The sequence below is a fragment of the Polypterus senegalus genome, chromosome 3 (genome assembly GCF_016835505.1).
Source record: "Polypterus senegalus isolate Bchr_013 chromosome 3, ASM1683550v1, whole genome shotgun sequence".
In the NCBI taxonomy this organism is placed as follows: Eukaryota; Metazoa; Chordata; class Cladistia; order Polypteriformes; family Polypteridae; genus Polypterus; species Polypterus senegalus.
Window position 1 is genome coordinate 115,966,384 of NC_053156.1, and position 17,325 is coordinate 115,983,708.

General features: G+C 39.3%; 1 long non-coding RNA gene across 1 annotated transcript; it reads left to right on the forward strand.

Moving 5' to 3' along the window:
• Positions 1-3,946: 3,946 nt before the first annotated feature.
• LOC120525500 lies at positions 3,947-16,160 on the forward strand. The gene is made up of 3 exons (XR_005632964.1): positions 3,947-4,006; positions 4,647-4,728; positions 15,587-16,160. It is a non-coding gene; the product is annotated as an uncharacterized LOC120525500 (long non-coding RNA).
• Positions 16,161-17,325: the final 1,165 nt, after the last annotated feature.

A 17,325-nucleotide genomic window follows, 5' to 3' on the forward strand; every position in this document is an offset into this window, starting at 1 on the left:
GCTTAGCTATCAGCTAATCAAAGAGCTTTAAGGGCTGCATGGTCTCCTACCATTTGTGAAATGTCTCAAATTTACTGGATGACCCTGAGCAAGTCATTTCATCGGTCTAGACCCCTACTCTACTGGAGTAATATTCACTATAGAATGACACTAGATAAAATAAAAAAGGAAATTAATTTATGTGTGTAAGTCAGTGTCTAAATCTAAATTCAACTGAGCAGTATATAAGTTTGGTAGGCACAATGATGTACTTTGCTACCACAAAGTGCAGATCTGAATATTAGCCAGGGCATGGATGATTAGGGGTGTCTACAATGGATGGCTAGGGGTGTCTACAATGTAGAATTTGCATTTTGTCCCCATGTTTGTGCCCCCCCACAGGCTGTCAGGCTGATTTTTTTAATTCTAAATCAGACTTACACAAGTGAATGTGGATGTGTGCATGAGTGTGCTGTATGATGAATTAGCATCCCATCCAGGGCTGGCTCCTGCCTTTCCCTCTTTGCTGCTAGCATGAAAACTGTCTTCAAGCCACCCTGTAATTGACTTCAGATAAAGAAAGGATTGTTTTTATACAATGATAACTCAGATTATATTTGATTTAATGATGAAAATATAACTTTGAGTAATGGTTGTCTGACTTGAACTGTAAATTTGTCTGCTGTAACTAACTTTGAGTCTCCCTGCAAAGGTTTATTTTTTCCAGAAATGCCATTGACTGGGGTTTTTGTTTTCTTCTCTTCCATTGTCAACTGGCTATCTCATTAATCTCATTTATAATTGACATTATATGGTCAGTGTTGCTGCTTATTTAACATAGTTTGAATGTTTATGTATGCTAATGTTTAAAGTTTAATAATTTACTGTTATTGCATAAGAGGTGTAAATGTGTGCCTGTGCTGTGAGCCTGTACTCATTGGAGAGCACCATACAATAACGCAAAGCAAAAAAAAATAAATGCTGTATTAAATTAAGGTAAGTTAGACATGTAATTCTCATCCTGTGAGACATTGTTAGAAGGCTGTGCCAAAACAGATTACTGAATCAAGACTGAGGTAAAGCCTTAGAAGGAACAGGCTGTTGTCAGGAATTCGAAGGAAGACCAATTTTGTGTCACTTTGCCAAAGGCATTTTCAGATAATGATTATTAGTATTTCAAAGTAAACCTGGTTGGCTTCTCATAAACGGCCTTACAGACACTGAGTCAGAAAGATCAGTGGGTGTCCAGCACACACCTGATTCAGTGTCCAGTCAACTTGTATTGGAAAAAGTTGGTAAAGCAAGTATCTCCTTCTCTCTCTCTCTGTCTCACTCTATCTGTGACTGAGTCTTAATTGCAGACATTTCCACTTCTGCATGCATACTGCAATTTTTACTTGATAGTTTATTGTTCTGATGTGGTGCTCTTGAGTTGACATCCAGTTTCAGTGCTGCCAGGATAGGCTTCTGCTCCATGTAAACTGTTACTGGAGGATTCTGTATAATTATGCAAATCCTATACAGATACCTTTTGTTTATTTCTCTGCAGTGACCATTAAAAAGGGGGAAAGCCATTAATTATCAGTACCATTAATTATTTCCTTACATTCTACTACATTCTTATAGGGCGAGTACTCAGACTGACTTATACAACCCTCTACTCTATTTCACACATTTGTGGTGTTCTTTGAATGCATCTTAGAAGGTCAGTGCAAAGCACACATGCCTGAAAAAGTAGACAACCAGATGGCTAACAGGAAGGTGTACCTGATGATTACCCATTGATAGTATTGGAATACCCTCACTTTGCCCAATAAGTAAAAAAAGCACAACATTCTCAAGACCACTTGATCCCATTCAAGATGCAGGGGACTGGAGTGAATCCCTGCAGTACTGGGTACAAGGTATGAGTGGCCCTGGACAGATCATTACTCTGTTGCCCATTCCCCGGACACTCACAAAGAGATAATTAGGAATAACTAGTTAATCAAACATATCCGTGTCTTTGGGGATGTGGAAAGAAAACCATAATACACAGAGGAAAACCCATATAGACATGGAGAATACATGCAGTTCAAACCCAACACACTGGATCTTTGAGGCCACAGTGCTAACCACTTCACCTTAAAAAGATCTAAAAAAACAAACAAACAAAAAAAAAAAACCAAAAACTGGTAGGTCTGCATTATAAAGATTTTGTACAAATTAACAATTTTTGATTCTTTCATTAGATTTACTGATAAATGACTAAGTAGACAGACAAAGCTTCTTATCTTTTGCTGTATTCCAGCAACATCATGGTTAGTGACCTGCACCCTAGCACATTACTGAGTACCCAGGGTATGTAGAGGGCAGATGTTGGCCTAGGCCAGATATACTTTGCATTTTCCAGTGGGCTTTGGGTCCTAAGAGTTGTTTTGTCTTCTCGGGAATCAAAATAAACTGGGAGTTTATTTTGGACTTGTCCATTGTCACCTTTTCTTAGCTTAGCTTACATTACTTTACATTACATTGCTATGCACAGACAGTACCACTATTAGCTGCCTTAGGTATATAAAGAACTGCAAGACATTGGAAAGCATGAGAACATTTATATTTACTACATGAGGAGTGCCTGTATTGTGTTTCTCCACACAGACTGAAACCATGAGGCATATTGTAATAACAGATGTAATAATTTTGCCAGAAATAAGCAGGATTTTAAATTTAATGATTGGATAGGAGCAGCAATGTCTGCTCTACTCTGACTGCTGTATCTTCTAGTATGCAATGAGACATATAGTGTGCCCATCTCAATACCACTTGACTATTTCTTGACCATTGTAATAACAGAAAGACTAGAGTGCAGTTCACTTTTCCAAACAGATTCAGTTGACTTTTTTTTCAACCCTAACCTAACATAACATTCTCAAAACTGCATACTCCAATTCTGGGTCATGAGTGCTTTTGGGAGTCCTCGTCTTTCATATTTTTTTAAAGAGGTCTTTGCGTGATCTATAGAGTTAATTTTGTGTTTTAAGAACCAGACTTAGTTCATAAAACGTTTGACTGGAGTGCCTGCTCCACTGGATTTACGTGTCTCCTAATTCCATCATGCGAGTGTAAGCAAATAACTTGAACGACAGACTGGTGAAAGCACTCTTGTCTTGCCGCAAGTCTTGGTGTAATGCTCAAATGGGAGTAGAATGAGTGTGATTGCTCTTGACGAGCCTTATTCAAACAATGTTTCCAAAGTCAGCTAAATAAAAGAAATGCCTAATGCCAATTGACACACGACCCACAGCTTTGTTGTTCTCCAAGACTCTGAGTCACCTATCTCATCATGTTTGACTAATGTGCACTACATATGCAGCACAAATTTTATGGCGATTCCGTTCACAAAGTTGCTGCCCAGCCAGGCTAAATGGTCATATATAGAGTCGATGTTGGGAGCTTAACTTACAGCTTTGTGCTTTCCAGTCTAACCCCTTAGCCAACAAACCAAGAAGTCCAGGAAGGTGTTCCTTTTCCTTAGACGTTAGACTTTTTGCTGTTAGGTTGGTGTCTTGTTTCTTAAAACAAAATACATAGACGAGTGGCTCTTTGCATAAATTCTCCAGGTACTAAAACTCCCCTAAAGACTGCCTAAAGGTTTGCAGCATATGAATGGAGTGCCTCCAGCTTACAGCCACCACTTCAGTTACCCAAATACAAACCCCAATTTAATTGATTTATCCCAAAGCAGCCAGCGGAAGTGGGCTGGCAGCAGGCCATCACTGACAAGAAGGAAGCAGAAGGGAGGGCAAAGTTTAGTAGAGTGAATGTGTCTGTGTGTGCAGCAGGCAATGGGAGGGGCTTGCAGTGGGTAGCAAGCCAAGCTCTAGCTTCTCTTTCTCCCATTCACCAGCTGTAATCACTGCCCAGTTTTGAAAAAAAAAAAAAGCCCAAACATGTTTCACGCTGTGTTAGATGTTTAGCAGCCTCAATGAGGAAACCCCTCCACTGAGTTTTAAAGAGCTGTCAGACTGCAGAGAGGAGCACAGTACAAGTACGTTTTCATCCAGAAGAAATATTTAGTTTGGCTGCTAGCCAAGGAATCCTTAAAGAACAGACAGAGTTCGGGGATTTACCTCACACGTGTTTGGCACGCGTCACTGGAAGCCTAGAGAAGCTTGGCTCCCTTGCACTGCCGCAAAAGAGATAGGAACTAGGAATCAAAAGAACAGCTGACGAGGTGGAGAAGTGCACATTGCCTGCATTGCCTGTATTATTATTTTAGTGGAAGGAGTCTGGGCTGCAGCAGTCTTTGGCATGGCCTCCTGCGTGCAGTGCTGCTGGTGACTCACCACAGCCTGGCTGCCGGGCCTTGCTTTGTTGTTCTAACTCTTCACTTTAGAGTCACCTGGGGCCTGAACTGACATGAAGTCCCAGTTCTGGTTATGCTTCTCTCCTCTGCCCAGCCATCCAGAAATAAAGAACTCTTCATTTTATAGTGCACTTCTCATAAGAAAGGAGCAGCAATTAAGCAGGTTTTATTTTATAGTGTCTACCATTAAAAAAAAAAGCTACGGTGCAATGCATAGTTATATAAATTTATTAAATAAAAGATATAAAATTTCAATATATAGCACCTTGCATAGTGAACCCATTTATCAACTCATTATCTGATCTTGTTTTCTTCATTATAGGGTCACAAGTCTCTGTAGCCTCTCCTAGGAACAGCAGGTTTAAGCAGGAACAAACCCTGCATGGGAACTCAGTATTTTGCAGGTGACTATACTTTTACTTTAAAAGATAAAATCAGTGTTGTTATGCATGTTTACTGATATCCTGTAAGGTCACTTTTAAATATTTTCTGTCTCAGATTGTTTTACCCTAATGGACTGGAATCAATCAAGCTTTTCTTTTAGTATAGTTCCTTTCAAAAAACCTTGAGATAAAGTCAAATTTCTGTTGATTTTCCTGATTTGTCTGCAGGATGGTTGCAGGAAGAGGCAGAGATTATTATAATAGGACTGAGCAGTAGACACAAGTCAACTCCTGTGAAAGGGATATCAGTTTTCCAGTCTCAAACAAATTTGAGTTCCCAGTCAGTGTAACCCTCATGTCCTTGGTATGTTAAAATGACTCCTAAGTGTCTGAGGAACCACATGGGGACAACATGCAAACCTCACACAGATAGTTATTGGGCTGGTAGCCTAGAAGCTGTTCCCGAAAGCTCCCAAATTATCAACCATTAGATACACTTGAAATGCATAGAATTACTAGGGGTTTCCCCCCTGCTCGCTTTGCTCACCAGCCACTTCGCCTGTCTGCCGCTCGAGTTGTGAAGAGGGGGGTTGAACGCACCCCAAGGAGATGTGGTCGCTCCTCTGAAACCCACTCTTAAACGGTGATACAATGGGAAACAAATACAGTTTTCTTTTTAACTTCCTCTTTGCTCGATCAGCTGCTGCCGTGCCGCATGATCTGCATGTTGCATGGCACTTCGAGCATTTAAAAGCCTGTACAGCAGCTGTCCTACTGTTTATTTTTTATTTCAGGCCTCGGGCGTGGTTAAATCTTTTGGCACAAAGTCCCGTCTCGCTAGATGTGAGTTCTTGTTATTTTTTAGTTTCTAATTTAAAAACGGAATAATAATCTGAAAATCTGACAACATCACATTAAAGTTTGATACATTCCAAAAAGAATGATACCAAACACATATATGTAGGTTTTAAAATAAGCCCAATTTAAAGTATGACAAAAACATGACATAAAAACGTCACTGTTGCACTTTTAGGATTCCGATTTTATATATATAGAGTAGATTTATATTGAAACCTCTTCACCATGATAAATTAGCAGGAAAAAATAACTATATTATAATGAAAAAGGTGGCTGAATCAAGGGGGTTACCAATGTTTGGTGCCACTTTTATATATGTGTTACAAGTCCACATACTGTATATGTGAATACTGTGCGTTGCAATCATTTTAAACTTCATAATGTATGAGGTGTCTTTTATGATAAAGTGTAGTATGTCTACAGGGCAGCTTTCAGAGACATTCAAACAGATGACAAATAGATTACATTTCTTCCTAGATTTATCAGAGCTGCAGTTTCCAAGTCCATAACCATAATTAGGAAGACTTAATTTACAAGTTTTTTGATATTTCAGACTAGGGAAGCTGCTATATAAAAGTGAGAATTGCTTAGAATATTTCTTCGTGATAGTCATACAGCATCTCAATGGGGATTTGATATGCAGTATTTTTGCTAAAAATGCAGCAGGAATAACAGACGTCAGACAAACTGATTTTTCTTTCCAGCTTTCTGTCAGAAATGTGGAAAAATATTACAAGAGCAATCCACCAAGAAACGATTTAGAAAAAACAGTAGCTCTTAAGAAATCAAGTTCAAGAATATAAAGGCTGTCTGCATGGGAGACGCCACCATCTGCCTACGACTCACAGATTAAAAAAAAGGCTATTGTATAAATTATTGATCCATAAAAAGCAGATAGAGCATATTTCAAATTAAAATTTGGAATCGAACAAGACTGCTTTTCTTCATCTAAATCTTATTTTCCCTTGCTAAGCTCCTTTGATCGAACTTATAAGGCAGAGATGTTGATACCATCAGTATGGCTTTTGACCAGACAGCATGATGAATTAAATCTATGACAGATATGACAGGTGAGGAACTGCTTGAAGGAGGCTTAAGCAGCAGGCACAAGACAATGCTCCCATTTACCAACATCCCCCTCCCAAAAAAAAAAAAAAAAAGTAAGCCCTGATGGCTATTAACGTCCCCGAGTTACAAAATCACCCTTTATCCAAGGCTGATGGACAAGGGGACTTCAGACAAAGAATTATTGGACATAGTGCTAGTTTTCCATAAGGGGGTGAAAGCAAGTCATTTGCTATCGGATATGTGGATGCTTTTTTCTTCTTTTAATCTAGATAAAGATCAATTAAAGTAATTTTTGGTCTTTTTCCAGGCCACCTTGGTTTCCTTTACTACAGGTCGTCATTGCACAAAAATGTAAAACTATAACGAGGACTCCGTATATATAAGTACTGTTTATTAGTTATTTTTTATGTGCACATTTAGCTTTTACACATGCAAACATTTCTGTCAGAGAGTTAGGGCCCACACATGACACGACGTCTGTCTTTCTAAAGCTGAAGAAATGACCTGGCAGATTTGCCATCTGGAAATATTATAACAAGTTCGAGGCACTAGTTCTTCCGTGATCTCAAAGCTGCGAGTTCTTGTTGCTATTCAGTTCAATCACAATCAGGAAATCAACCCATCTAGACTTAAAGGAACATTTCTTCAGCCTGGGAATTTGTAGTCACATTATTTCAGTGGAGGGGGTGGGGGTGATGTGACTACATTGTTTAAAGCAAAAAGTTCACTATTTTAACTCCGCTACAATTTCTCAAGTTTCTTTTTCTTATTGGTATCAACTGCTTTTCAGGAGGTGACGACAGGAACTGATAACGCCTCCATCTTTTGGTCAGGTAAGCTGGCTGCAGATGGATACTGTTGGCATAAAGTGAGTTTTTAATTAGTAGTGACCCCACTCAAAGCTAACCTCTATAATATCTGAGGCCTCTGTTCAAAGAACAAGTTGAACCTCCTCCCCATTACAACACATACAACTTTATACGTAACCATATTTACTGTATATAGTGCCTTTCATCATAGGCATGCTTAGTGTTTTATAAAAGGAATGATCTTTGCAATCCAAGAAAATATGCAAGAATGTTCAGCACAAGAAGAAAGAAGAAGTTAAAAAAATGCAAAGTATGTTTTTTTTTCACAAATTTGCTCAGCCTAGTAGCCACGATGAATAAATCCACAGAATCCGTTTATGTTCTAATGCTGGTATGGCAATAAGCCACCTACATGTCAACTGGTGGGTGCTTGCCACGTTTTACTTTGCAAGAAAATCCAAATCAGAAAGAAAGCGGCTTACTTGGAATTTAGTTGAAAAGAGCTGGCTTAATTATTGGAAGTGGAAACCATGGAACAATGCAAATGAATTAAAGTCTGTCCAAAATAGTTTACTTTAGTAAGACAGCAAGACCAAATGTGCAGTCTGAAATGTTACAGCCCTAAGAGGATCTGGCTGCTGAGAAAAATCTTTAGGAAGCTCAGTATTGCGGCGTTCAGTGTCTTGCTCTCACACATCATGTGTCTCTCCACTTTACTCATGCAGCTGGTCAAGTGACGGAGATAAAAACAATACTACTGACTAATCAACACACCATACACACACACAGACACAGACATTGGTGCGTATAGACTTCTCAGCTTTCTCCTTTTTCTGTTTTATTTATGTCTGCATAGGTTTTCCCCAGGACACTTTGATCTTCCTCCTAAATCTTCTAAAATGTGTATGTTAGATTAATTTATGATTTTAAACTGTCTCTGTATAAATGTGAGCGTGAGTGTAGGTGTGAATGTGGCATCCTACCTCCTGGTTGCTTCCCGCCTTGTGGCTTATGCTGCCGACGCTCTGCATTTAGAGAAATTTGATTGAAGGTTTGGTGAGCTTTGTTGAGCTAAATATCCTGCTCTTGTTGAAGTTTTTGTAATGTTCTAACCACGAATTGGATTATGTGAGATGGAGAATAGTATATTTTATTAAAATATAATAAAATAGGTTTGGCTCCAGCAGACCCCCGTGACCCTATTCAGATTCAGCGGGTTAGAAAATGGATGGATGGATGGAATAAAATAGTTCCTCAAGCCTTCACAACCCTGCATTGGAAAAAGTTGGACCATAACATGGATTGATCTAATTTTATCCAATATAATATAATATAATATAATATAATATAATATAATATAATATAATATAATATAATATAATATAATATAATATAATATAATATAATATGTCAGCCATTTTTACACCATCTTAATCAAGGCTTGCAAATGCAGGAGCCAGTCCTAGCAGCACTGGGTACAAGGCAGCCCTGGACAGGGTGGTATCTTTGGGGATGTGGAAGGAACACTAGAGTACCTGGATGAAAACCTACCCAGAGATGGGGAGAAAGTGTAACTCCACATGGTTAGCATCTGGATATAGGATTAGAACATAGGATACCAGATCCAAGAGGCAGCAGCATGAACCACCTACCCACCATACATAATAAAATTGAATAGAATAGAAATAACACTGTGGCCCACTGCAACCCCAAACAGAATAACATGGGCTTGATAATGGATGGATGAATAATATAATGTAATTTTCTCCACATTTGCATGGGTTTTCTCCAGTTTCCTTTCACATCCCCAAGATATTCAAGTAAGTAATTGGCAATCACATTTGGCCCAATGTGTGTGTATGAAGGTGCCCCCATAGTGGATCGATGCCCTGTTAAAGATGAATCTCTGCCTTGCACACAGAGCTTCCTCCCACAACTCTTCAGTGGTGTAAAGAAGTTCAGAGAATTGATGGAGGCATGAATGAGCAAATTCTGTGGTGGGCTGGCGCCCTGCCCAAGGTTTGTTTCCTGCCTTGCGCCCTGTGTTGGCTGGGATTGGCTCCAGCAGATCCCTGTGACCCTGTAGTTAGGATATAGTGGGTTGGATAATGGATGGATGAATGAACAAATTGTACATTAAATGTCTGCACATTTTTATTGATTTCCAAGCATTCTTTTTTTATATTAGTTAGCTTCCCTACAAAGCTAACTGACCCCAAACTGCATCGATCAAGACAGCAAATGTATGAATGAGCAAATTATAATAAAACAAGGTCTTCATATAAGCCCAAAATTTAAGTTTGGAAAGTTGATTTACTTGGATATACATGCAGCTCACATTCTTTCTTACTAAAACTGAAAACCTCTGGGGAAGTGTCCATTCATTAAGTATTTTTTCTAATATAAGAGTTTATGAAAAATAATGTTAATAAATAAAAAATAATAAAAATAAAAATCACACAATGCTTAACCCCCAGACATACACTTGAAGGTGAAGCACCTGATAAATTATACTAATTCTGTTTTGCAAATCACCATCTTTAAAAATTACCTAGAATTTTACTTTTTTTCATTTTTTTCTCTTACATATTTATCCATCCATTAATGCCATATACCTGATTTGTTTCTAAGTATTCACCTTAAAAGTATTTCAAACAGCGAAAGAGCAACAGCTCTGTTGGCTGAAGATAATGTTTGTCTAGTCAGCGAGCATATGCTAGGGATCTCAGAAGGGCTTCCTTTTTCCAAAAACCATCTTTTGCTTAGCCATTTACAGTACAGCCGCCATTTAGAGACACTACACTTACGGTACGTACCAATTTCACACCTGAGCCGCCTTCTCTGGTTAGCGAGCTACTCAGGATGTCCTAATTTGCCGAAGCCATAACAGTATTAATTTGCCTTTGTGTAGAAGATCAAACCACAGTACTGTTAATGACAAGGCCAGATATGTTGGGTTAGAAAATGTTAGGAGACCCTGCAGCTAGTGATTACCTAAAATCCAGACTTCCTCTAGTGGGATGATTTTTAAATGTAATGGTTACTTCAGCATGTAGGCCTCCAAGCCAGACGCAAAGCAATTTAGAGCTAAGGAAGGCTGCAGCTGTAGACACACACTGAAATCCTAAAACAGATTCAATAAGGCCTTGAATGTGCACTTCTGTAACCCAAATGCCTTTCAACATTTATTTAAAACCAAAAAACTTTCTTGTTTCTGAATATTTTAAAGATAGTGATTATCATTTTCTTAATGAATACAACATACGCTTTTCTTTTTTGTTAAGTTATCCAGGAATCCACCCTAGGAGGGATGCCAGTCCACCACCTGGCACACACAATAACAGCTTTATGTAATCCTCAGTTATAAAAAGATCATTTATTAAACATCATGCCCTTTGAGTGAAAGCTTACATTAACAGTAATAACTGATGGCCAATAAGTTTCTCCACAAAAGTGTGAATATTATGCTTGTAAAGTTTGCAGAATTACCTATCCATCCATTGACTGGAACTACTTGATAAAAGTTTATGGTCACAGTGAACGGTAGGTAAGTATCAATCCTGGGAAGCTCAGCAGTCCATCACACAGCCACACTAACTCGGTTTAGATTCACGAGATATGATAGCACATGTCTGTCATAATTCGATTTTATACATTAAAGGCGATTCTATAAATAATAAAAATGTATCTATTTGTAGTTATTTTGCATTGTTGAACATAAGATTATTAGTAAATCCCCTTAAAAAAATTTAAATTACTTTTATTATCCTGTCCAGGGTTGGATACGTCCTTGTGCCTAGCACTGCCGTGATGGTCTCTAGCTGTGTAAAATCAAAAACATTACAGTAAATGAATAGATGAAAACAGTGTATTGGCTTCTCCAGTAGCTTAACAGAAGTGATTCTCAAAATTACGCTTCCATGAAGTGTCCTGCATGTGGCATGGAGCACTGGTATAGTGAAGAGCCTTCAAAGGATCACAGGTCATTCAACAGCAACTCCCTGAAGGTTGGCAATTTGCCTTGGACGGCAGGTGCGAGAGACATGCGAGCTAGGAAGATGGCTTTGATGGAAGCTGGGACAAAGGTCAGCCGGCCTGCACTGCCAGTGAGGGGTTTTTAAATGGACAGAGAAAAGCAGCAGGGTGATTTGAATCAGGCATAACAAATTATGGGCAGCTGAATAGGAGAGAACAGTAATATTGCCTAAGTAGTTGCTGGTATAACACACTATTTGTAAAAGTTTCCATAATGCACTGTTATAAAAACAAACAGAACTTTTGTCTTATAACTATAAAAATCCTAAACTCACATTAAACATAAAAATTGCGATTCTAATGACCTAAGTCAATGACAGAAAATAAGGGGAGCGGAAGAAGACGGCAATTCTGTTTTTCGCATAATTTACATCTCACTTTCCGTCACCACTACACACTTCAAAAACAAATGCTCTTCATGCGCCTGCAGTTATCCTAAGGCCAGTGAACCGAACAAAAGGCATGACGGCTGGATCTCACAAGGCGTTGGCAGAGGGCATCTGGATAATGTCTGTCTACAGCTTTTAACTCAGAAGGAGAAAAAAAAGCAACACAGTTGAAAACTAAAGAACTTTTTTCCTGAACCTTATCAGAATGACATACCACAAAACTTTCACCACCAGGGCCAAAGTTAGGAGAGGAAAGAGCTCTCACCCTTAATTATACCGTCTTCCTGAAGTTAAGGCACTGCCACACAAAGTTTGCTATCTACTGTATTATAAAAGGGACGTTGTAATCCAAGTCTGTTTGTGATTTGTAATTTCCTCTTTCATCCCTAAGAAATACGTCCTCATTTTCCTGTGACACTACAACCAATCAATTCCAGATAGCATAAAATAACCGTATGTTATACAATACAGCCATGGGAGAGCTTTCCTTACAAGTCTGCCTTACTATTTGCAACTGTAAATAAAGCTTTCATTCGCACGACATGGACAAACAACTATTCACTTCCTCTCTATTCATTTTCATTTTTCAAGTAACATATCGGTTTATGGGGTCATTATTGTCACGTAAACGCAAAGTACATATTTTTGACATTTCTGGAACACAATCGTGATCTCTACTGGTGGTCTAGCTTATGACTTTACGTTTCTACCACTGAGGACAGAGACTCAGCTCTCTGTCTGGAGACAATTTCTTTTGCACAGTTAGGGAGTACTCATATAGGATCAAAACCCCATCTAAGTTTTGCACCTTATCATTAGTTTCAGTAGACAGCTGAGAATGTGCAAAATAATTTTATGTTGTTAGAATTCCAAAACAGCTGTCTAAGAGTTGCCATTGAAGGGAAATTGTTTTTATCTGTGCATCACATATACTCATGCAAATATATCACACTGTATATATATTTGAGTACACTCTATACATTTTATTAATTTGCTTGTGTGCAAATATATAGTACAGCATTTTACAGCTATTTTACAGGGGTAAGTCTAGAAAGAATAAGACAACAAAGACCAAGTTGGTGAGACTGTGAAAATGCTAAATAAAAGAAAATTTTGTAGCCTTTATTTTTATTAGTGAATGTGTTTCCTTTGTCACAGTCTCCATATCTCTCTATTATAAAAAAAAATAAAAAATCTTGCAACAAGACTTTTTCCGAGACGTGATCTGTGGAAGAGAGATCTTTTGAAGAGAGACAGATGTCATATTTACAACCTTTGGAAGCAAGTCCTGTGATACACATGCAGAGCAGGTTAGAGATAATGGAAGTAGGAAAATTTGAAAGTCCCAAAAAAATGAGAGTAAAGATCGCACTAGTGCAAACAAACAGAAAATAGTACTCGGTGAAATAACCGAACAGCGAAAAGAGATCGCACAGTGTTTGAGGATGTCTGGGTGACAAGAATGACAAGGCAGTGAGACAAAAGGACAGGTGCTGTACAGGCTTTTAAATGTTCGAAGCGCCACATGAAATGCAGATCACGCAGCACGGCAGCAGCAAGCCAGCAGCTAATCGAGCAAAAGGCAGGTAAAAAAACCAACTGTTATTTGTTTCCCATTGTATCACTGTTTAAGAGGGATTTCAGAGGAGCATAGGAGTCTCCTTGGGGTGCATTCAGCCATCCACTTCACAACGGTGTGTAGTGCTGGTGGGGGAGGGGGGTTTGGCAAGCAAAGCCCCCTAGTTTAATATATGGAGAAAATATTGTTTTCTTTAAAAAAAACAACTATATGTTTTGAACACAAAACACATTTTAATAGTTGTAGAATGTGTATTGAGGATTTTTGAAAAGTTATATGTCCGTGTATCTGTGGTAAAATATTTGTGCACACCGTAACTCAAGAACAACAGGACAAATGCTTAATAAGTTTGGTTATATTTATATGTGTTAATCTGATTAAGTTTTGGGTGAATTATCACTGCTCAGAGGACATGTGCATTTGCAACTTTTAAAAAATTACTTTTCTAAATTCTGAGTTCAACACAAGAATCGAGCTTTAAACTATTAAAGCTCAAAATTTTCAAATGTAGCAGTCACAGCAGTTAATAATTACAAAGAATGTTAGCTTTTATGCCTTTGTTAATTTATTAGGATGACTATTTGTTTGTGGCAAGCATTTCTTTTTTTTGTTAAAAAAATAAAAGCTTTTCTTACTTTTAGCTTTGAACTTAGCAGTATGTGTCGAAATGCTAGCCTAAGGATCATCTCAGCTTCACGATACAAGATATATGTTTCTGCCTCTTCTTCTCCTTTAATTTTTAGCATCTTAAATGAAGCACACCATGCATAAAGGAATGATCAAAAAATCATGCAATTTCACTTGTTTTGAATTATTAATAGTTCAAATTTTGGCTGAGGTTGGCAGCCGAAGGTAGAGGTCTTGGTGGACTGGAATCCAGACACACAAACTAGCTGTTATCCCAGGGGAAGCTGGGGACTCAGAGTCCAAATGGGCGTTATTCAAAGCCTACATTGTTTTGTGGTTGCAAAGACCTGTGGCCTGAAGGCCATAGATGACCTCTCAAGGTGGTGACCCTAGGACCCTGTTGTGGACACCAGAGGTGAGGGATACAATCAGGCTGAAAAGGGAGGACTTCCATGTATGGTTAGTACAGGAGACTCCTGAAGCAGCAGAAAGTGCTGACAAGTCCAAAGGGCTACAGCCTAAACCCGGGTGTGGGAGGAGTTCAGAGAGAACGTGAAATGTGACTGTTGATTGGGCTCATACAGGTTCTGGCAAGCCATCAGGCGGCTCAGAAACGGAAGGGCAGGGATTCTCCCAGGCTGTTCTTGGCAAGGGTGGAGAAATGATGATTCGGACTGAGGATATTGTCTGGCTGTGAAAGGAACTTTTTGAGGAGCTCCTGAACATGATGGACACGTCCTCTGTGAAAGAGACAGAGCCAGAAGCTGATGGGGGATCAATGCCTATTTCCCTGAGTTAGGCCACTGAGGTAGTTAAGCAACTCCACAATAGCAAGGCCCTGGGGATTGATGAGATCTTCCCAGAAATGCTGAAGGCTCTGGACATTGTTGGGCTGTCATGACTGACACACCTGTTCAATGTTGTGTAGTCATCGGGAACTGTGCCTCTGAAAAGGCAGTCCGGGGTGGTGGTCCCTATTTAGAAAGGGGGGCAGGAGAGTCTGCTCCAACTATCAGGGCAGCACACTCCTCAGTCTCCTTGGAAGAGCTTATGCCAGGGTACTAGGAAGGAGACTCTACCCAGTCATGGAACCTCAGATTCAGAAGGAGCAATGTGAATTTCGTCCTGGCCGTGAAGCGGTGGTCCAGCTCTTTACCCTCATGAATAATCTTGTGGAGTCATGGGGGTATGCCCAATTGTTCTACATGTATATTGTGGACTTACAGAAGGTGTATGACTTTGTTCCTTAAGGGATTCTTTGGGTTGCTGAGAGAGTATGGGTTTCCGGGGCTCCTAATAAGGACAATTTGGTCCCTGTATAATCATTGTGAGAGCTGCGTCCGCATACATGGAAAAAAAATCAGTACCATTTCCAGTGGGTTTGGGACTCCACCAGGGTTGTGCTTTATCTCCTATCCTGTTTGTGATATTCATGGCAGAATATCAAGGCACAGCCAGGGAGGGGAAGGGATCCAGTTCAGTGGCCTTAGAATTGTGTCACTTCTTTTTTGCAGATGATGTGGTCCTGTTGGCATCACTGGGCTGTGAACTCAAGCACACATTTTGATGATTTACGACAAAGTGTGAAGCAGCATGGATGAGGATCAGCAGCTCCAAATCTTAGGCCATGGTCCTTAGTAGGAAAAGGTGGACTGTCCTCTAATGTCCTGGGAGGTGAGTTATTGCCTCAATTGGAGGAGTTTAAGTACCTCAGGGTTCATGAGTGAAGACCAAAGGAATGGCAAGATTGAGTGATGGATTGGGGCAGCAAATGCAGTTATGTGGTCACTATTCCAACCTGTAGTGGTGAAGAAGGACCTGAGTCAGAAGGAGTAGCTCTCCATCTTCCAGTCGATGGTTGTCCCTACCCTTACCTATGGTCATAAGCTTTAGGTAATGACTGAAAGAATGCCATCAAGTACAAGTAGCCGAAATGAACTTTCATTGCAGGGTGGCTGGGCTTTCCCTTAGAGGTAGAGTGAGAAGCACAGACATCTGGGAGAGGCTCGAAGTACAGCCGTTGACCCTCCGCATTGGGAGGAGCTAATTGAGGTGGTTCGGGCATCTGATATGGAATGACCACCTGGGAGGAGACCCTGGGGAAGACCAATCCCAGATGGCCTGGGAATGCCTAGGGATTCCACAGTATGAGTTGGCAACTGTGGCTGGGGAAGAGGACATTTGGGCCTCACTGCTAATACTATTACCCCACGACCCGGCTTAGATAAGCAGTGGAAAATGAACGAATGAATTTTAGGCCAAATATATTTAAGTTCAAATATTTTATATTTTAGTTACATAAAAATATGAGTTAATGTTTTTTAATTAATTTGATTTTAAAGTGGATTAAAATGTGAAAAATAAACTTCCGTGGTATTGCATCTTGTAATTATTTTTGTAAATACACACAGTGTACTTCACTCATGTATTAAATATGGACAAAGACACGGGCTGGACGCATCAATTTGTTTTACATCAAGATCTGACAACAAAGTCTCTGTAACCCTTTGCTTTTAAATAGCTTTCAGTTTCATTGGTATATTGGTACAGTGAAGCATCCATATTGACTAGTGTAACACATTTGATAATATTATGAAACCCTGACCAAAAGAATATCTAAAAATTATGTTCAACACAAGAAAACAGTGCCAAAAATTTCAAAATAAACCAAACTAGGCTAAAATGAATTGAAATCAGGGCAACTGGAGGCTACAATCCTCTAATGCAGTGGTTCCCAAACTGTGGTGGTACACGGAGCCTTTTCAGGTGGTACGCATCGCGGTCCCTGAAATTTAATTTATCTGTGCAAAACCCTTTTTGACAAGTCTGTTGTGAGCAAAAACCAATGAAACTGTTTAAATACAATAATACGTGGATTCCCAAATTTAGTGTGGTGTGAAATTTCGTCATCTGAATAAATAAAACCTATTATTCGAATCAGTATTTAGTTCATTTAACACTACCATAATTCCATTTTGCGGAAGTCAACTTCTACTTCTTCACTGTTTGAGCTTTTGGTCACTAGATGAAAGCACAACGCCGACATTATTTAGTCTTCGGTAACTCTGCCTCACAGAAACCGCTCGCGTTTGTTGTTATACGTGCACTGCCGCTGTATTGCATCGTAGTTACTAGATCTAAGCACAAAGCCGATACCATTTCGTCTTCTGTAAATGCGTCATATACAGTCCGAAGACAGGATTTAGTTTCGGAGCGGAATTTATCAATTTATGTACATGCACAAATTTTTTCA